We start from the raw sequence: 6,132 nt of genomic DNA on the forward strand, positions 1-6,132 counted from the left end.
TCAGACAAGTGCTACTAAGTTAGGTTAATGAGTGGTGTAGAGGTGGACTTTTTAAAGGCACAGTAACAGGTCTTTGAGAGCCAGAATTCTTGCTGTTTCTCAGGTGATCAAATACTTATTTTCAGCAGTGCAAGACAAAGAAATTCTTTAAAAATCATACAATGTGATTTCCTGATTTTTTTATTTTTATATTCTGTCTCTCAGAGTGGGAATGCACCTACAATGTGAATTTCAGACCCCTCCATGATTTCTAAGTGGGAAAACTTGCAAAATTGCAGGGTGTTCAAATACTTCTGTTCCTCACTGTATGTTCAGTATGTTTTCCAGCCGAATCCTTCCAATAATGTCAGAAAGAGGCTGGTTCCCCGCTGGGTCCCATTATAGTCAATTGGCTCTGGCAGGGAAAGGTTTATTTGGCTATGTAGGATACAATGAACTCTGGTCGTCTCTTCCTCTCTGTTCCTGGTCGTCTGTTCCTCTCCCGGAACAGTTTAGCACTAGTTTGAAACTAGCCTAAATTATGTACTTTTTGAAACTGTTGCAGCCATTGCTATTAGAATAGAGTTGGCAGAACAGTACTTTCCTGCTCTTCGCTCCCCCCATCTTTCACACTCTTATGTATCTTGTTCCCACAGTCACGGTCTTATGCCTACCTAGTACTAGGAGGAATGTACTCTTATGGTATGTTCATCCGCAGCACATTTGTACAGAAATGTCTGACTGAAAATTTCATACTGAATGGGATTGTTTCTGCAGCAGGTGCATGGATTCCCGTAGTCTCCAGTCAGAGGAATGAGACAGCTGCAGAAACTTCCACAACATATCTGCTGTGTGTGCACCTGCCCTTACAGGACACCAAGTGGAAATGGCCTGATGACACCACACATTTATCTCAGAGTAAACATCGCATATACTTTTAGATTTCCATTCATTTCAGGGAGGCTCACAGAATGACTATAAAAAAATATTCATGTCATTTTAAATATTTAAAAGTACTAATGTGTGGCAACTGGAGCTGATGAAAACTGACTCGGGTGACTTACTCCCTATTTATCAAGCAGTTTGAGGTACTTATAGCAATTTTACAGTTTGAAAGTAATCATTTCTTGATTCTCAAGGTTCTTGATTTTAATGTAGATGGTTGTGAGTTTGAATCCACACAGAAACAATTTAAAAATAGAGGCTGAATAAAACTTAAATGCATAGGGTGTGCCCAACAGTTAAAGGTTTGATTTTATTGAGAAAACAAATGGAGCAAAATGTAAAATATGATCAAATAACACCAGTATTAACCCACACCAACCATTTTAACTTGTGTAGCCAGTTGGGAAAGGTGGCAACTCTAACAGCCCCCCCCCCCCCCCCCCATTCAGGACCTCTATAGGCCCGCTCACTGCAGCAAGCTAAGCCTCATCAGGATTCACTTAGTAAAAAAAAATTTGTTTCTTTTCATCGTGATATTCTGACCCTCATAATTTTCTTATAGTTATGTCTATGGAGATGTGTGAGGGCTCATTTTTGCGGTTGTTTTTGACAAAACCATTTTGGGGTGTGTATGACTTGATCACTTTTTATTAAATTTTCTTGGGAGATAATGTGATGAAAAAAATGGGAATCTGCCTTTTATTTTTTTCCTGTTACGCCATTTACCATATGGCCTACTTTTTAAAAATATTTGAATAGTTATGGGAATTTTCACATGCGGCGATGCCCATAATGCTATTTATTTTTTGTTTCTTTTTATTTTGGGAAATGGGGTGATTTAAATTCTTAGGTTTTTTTATATTTTCAAAACTTTTTTTAATTTTTTTTTTTTTTACTTTTTGTTAAGTCCCCCAAGTGGACAACAATTTACAATCATTAGATGTAAATTTCTCCATAGAAATCACTATATCACAGCTCAGTGCTGCCATCTAGTGGCCTGAACTGGGATATACTAACAATGAGCCTGGAAGTCTAGTACAGGCTGTGGCTTATTTATAGAACAGGGTGCTTTCCCCAATCTCCGCTGGGGGAAAGCGCGCCTAAAGAGGAATCCTACGATTCTGGTTTTTAACACTCTAAGATGCCGTAAGTGAGGGGAACTCACTGCTGTGAGGGGATGGGGCATGTGGCGAATTCTGGGGTCATGAGGGTGAAGAATTGTGTGAGGAAGGGCCATAATCGACAGAATGTAACTGTGTTGTTAGTATATTATTGCAAGATTTGGGGCCCCACTTTTGATTTTGCCCAGGGCCACATTTTGTCTAAAAATGGCCCTGCATGCATGACTGCCATTCCTTTCAAGAGAGCACAGGGCCATGTTCTCATGATCAGAGGGGACTCCAGCAGGACAAGCATAGCACAGTGCCCATGCTCACCGATGAATTGTCTGTTTCATATACTAGAGGTACCACATAGAGAAAGAGAGTGAGAGGAACATATTTTTTTTTAACTGCTCTTTGAGTTCCCTATTGGGGTATATAAAAATGGGTTTTCTAAATTGTAAAACCCTTTAACCCCTTAAGGATGCAGACTGGGTTGGTACTTAAGGAAATGGTGATTGCATTCATTTTCTAATGTCAGCATTTCAAAATTATAACTTTTTGTTTTACTTTTAACGTAGCTGTATGAGGGCTTGTTTTTTTGTGGGATGTGCTCTATTTTTAATGGCATCAATTTGTGGTCCATGTAATGTACTATATACTGTAACTTATTTTATAATTTTTGAGGGGCTGGCATGAAAAAGACTGGAGTATTGCCTTTTTATGGCATTCACTGTGCTGTAAAAGTGACAGAGCTGTGCAAGGTCTTCTTTTGTATGAGCTAAATTTTAATTGATTCCATTTTGGGGTACATACAACTTTTTGATTGAGTTTTATTGCATTTATTGGGAGGTGCAGTGAGCTAAAAATTGCAGTTGTTACACTTTAAAAAAATGTTATGCTGTTCATCATGCAGGATGTGGTGATACCAATTATAAGCAGTTTTATCATTTTAAATTTACAAAAATATACATTTATAAGCAAAACAGTTTTTTTTACTTATTTTTTAAAATTTTTCCAAACATTTTTAATTTTTTTAATCTTTATTCTAATTTCCAGTAGTGGACTTGAACATGAGTTCTCCTTATTGCCTATATAATACACTGCAATAATTCTATATTGCAGTGTATTATGTCAGCTACTGTAAAACAACTGACATTAGACCTGTTTTTGGCCCTGCCAAAAACGATTGTTAGGCATCTAGCTGTCATAGTAATGTTTTGGCTCCCAGTGAGCCCCTGCTCTCTTTCTAATTACTTAGCTGCATCTAAGGGACTAAACTGACAGTATCAGAGTTCTCTCCAATCCTGGGATGTAGAACTGGGTGCCAAATATATAATACAGTTGGTGCAGGCAAATTATGTTTTTGGTACAGCTTAGATCCATCATAGTGCTGTAATTATACATTGTAACGGACCGTTTCAGCAGACAAGGGGTTAAAATCCGTTTAGGCGATAAGCCCCTTTCTGAGAGACAGGCACAGCTACTGCAGGATACACCAAACTCCCGAACTGGATACAAAGTAGCACTCCAAACTGGAACCTCACAAATAGCTGCTAGCAGACGAACAGGAATCAGCTTACACTTCTGGCAATCGGTCCTCTAACAGCATACAGTGAATCCCCCCAATAACGAGACAAGGCTCCGTGTTGAGGGTCAAGCAGTGGTCATACATATAACTTACATTAATTTAAACAGTATAACTTGGGGACAAACCTATCCAAAATTCACTTGAATCGGTTCAGGGGTTTAAAAGTTAGTATATGGCCCATAATCCTGGGGCAAGAGGCCAGCAGCCAGTCCTCTCCAAAACCCAGTGGCGAGGTCGGTTTCGCCACATACATCATTGAGGGTTAACTACCAGCTTGTAGTGATAGACTATTACACCACTGCATCTTCTTAATGGGTTACACCAATTGCTAAAGGTAAACTAACAAGCATTATAACAACTGTGAGGGATTTAAACATTTGCTATATTTCAAAGCTGCATAAGTGTTCATCATGCACTAAAACTACTTTCACACCTGTGCTTTCCCTTTCTGCTATTGAGATCCGTCATAGAGTCTCAATACCAGAGGAAAACGCTTTAGTTTTGTCCCCATTCACTGTAAATGGGGACAAACTGAACTGAACGGAGTGCGCCAGAATGCATTCTGTTTCGCTGAGTTCCAATGAAGCACACAAAAGCGCTGCAAGCAGCGTTTTTGAGTGTGTCATGGGATACTGATCAAGACTGATCCGGCATGAAACAAAATGTAAGTCAATGGTGATGGATCCATTTTTTATGACATGAAAAAAACGGATTTGGCGCCCATTGAATTACAATTATTTAGTGATGATCCATCTTGTTCATTTGGGATATAACACAACCATATATTTTCTGAACGGATGCAGACAGTTGTATTATATACCAGATGTGTTTTTGCTGAACCCATGATGGATCCAGCAAAAATGCAGATGTGAAAGTAGCCTAAATTGCATTTAATTAAAACTATAAAAAAAAACTTTAATAGGGTTACCTCATGAATACATCCCCCTTCCATATGCCCTGTTAGAGCTGCTCTGTCCAATATATAACAAAGCCTAATTCATTTGAATGGTCAGCATGTAGTACCGCATTATCCTTGCAGTGGTCGTAATGTATGGCCAGCCTCACCCTCCCTGGGCCATATTGGCTGTTGACTAGAGGTTTTTGAAGCATTGTGGGGAATTTATCATGAGGCTAATATTTAAAGTTAGTTTTGTTTGAATTGTTGGTGTACTTTATTCCACATTTATCAAATGTTGCATGTTGATAAATTTGTATTATTCTTAAACCTAATACTTTTGTCTAGAAAAGCTACTCCAGTTTTCCTACTCTATCCTCCTACTAGAAGGAGATTGTGACTTTTTTTTTGACACTTTAAAAAAAAATCTCAAAGATAAATCTGGAGAGAAACTCATTAACATAGCTAACCACACCCACATTTCCACCCACATTAAAAAACTTGAGTCAGTGTTGAGACGTGAATGTGAGGAGTTCCTCTCAATATAAGCTGCTGCCCTTCCGAACCTCCAAAGTTTGTAAACCATCTCCCAGTAACACCGGAATCTGATTAGAGGCGACAAAGACCTTGGGTGGCGCATTTACAGAGTACGACAAGCACTGACTACGCTCCAGGTTCAAACCCTGTCATTTCAACTACTCACTAAACGAGAGTGGTCTTGGTGCCTAAATAATAAACTGCTAGATAGACCCCAAAACAGGGAGGCTTTGGAAATGGAGCTTAAGTCCTTCTTTGATATAAATACCACACCTGATGTCAGCTTGGCCCTAGTTTAGGAAACCCATAAGGCATTCAGTAGTTGCCAATTTATTGCTCTGGGGACTAAACTGAAAAAGAAGAGCGAGAAACTAACTCCCTACTACAGCAGATCGCAACATTGGACCATCAATGTAAGACAAATCCCTTCCTGATGAATTGAGCATTATTAGAAATAAAATGAAGGAGGTACTGAATGCACGCTCAGCCAAATGACACATATACTACAAACATAACATATTTGCCCATAGAGATAAGGGTGGGAAACTCATGTCTGCACTGATCAAAAAGTGGGGAGCTCAAACCCATATTAAAATTATAAAAGATAAAGGTAACAATCCATTATTTTCCACTGAGGAAATAGCTGAAAAATTCAATGCATTCTATACTGCATTGTATGGCCTATTATCTTATGATACTTCACCCCTCACTGCAGTCATATCAAGAGTTACTGACAGTACTACAGAGTTGTGCATCTGTTTGGAGCCCTGGTCCTGACAGGCTACCTGTCTCTTTTTTCCGTGGGAGGAGGAACGGGCAATATGACTCACCAGATGGTATAAAACACCGGAGTTCCTGTATACTCATGGCTTGTCAGACACCCAAACTTGCTGAAGGTATTGTAGTGCCATAGGTTCCTTTTCTCACAGTTGGTGGGGGTGTCCTATCATAGCCCCCTTCTGGTCGACCAACGTGACGATAAAATTGTGTTGGCATGGAATTCTCCAAACTACACTTCAAAACATGCCCTTTCTGCCAATTTGATCTCGGCAGCTAAAGCACTGATCCCAGGCATGGGATTCAGA

Source organism: Bufo bufo, chromosome 1 (genome assembly GCF_905171765.1).
Source record: "Bufo bufo chromosome 1, aBufBuf1.1, whole genome shotgun sequence".
In the NCBI taxonomy this organism is placed as follows: domain Eukaryota; kingdom Metazoa; phylum Chordata; class Amphibia; order Anura; family Bufonidae; genus Bufo; species Bufo bufo.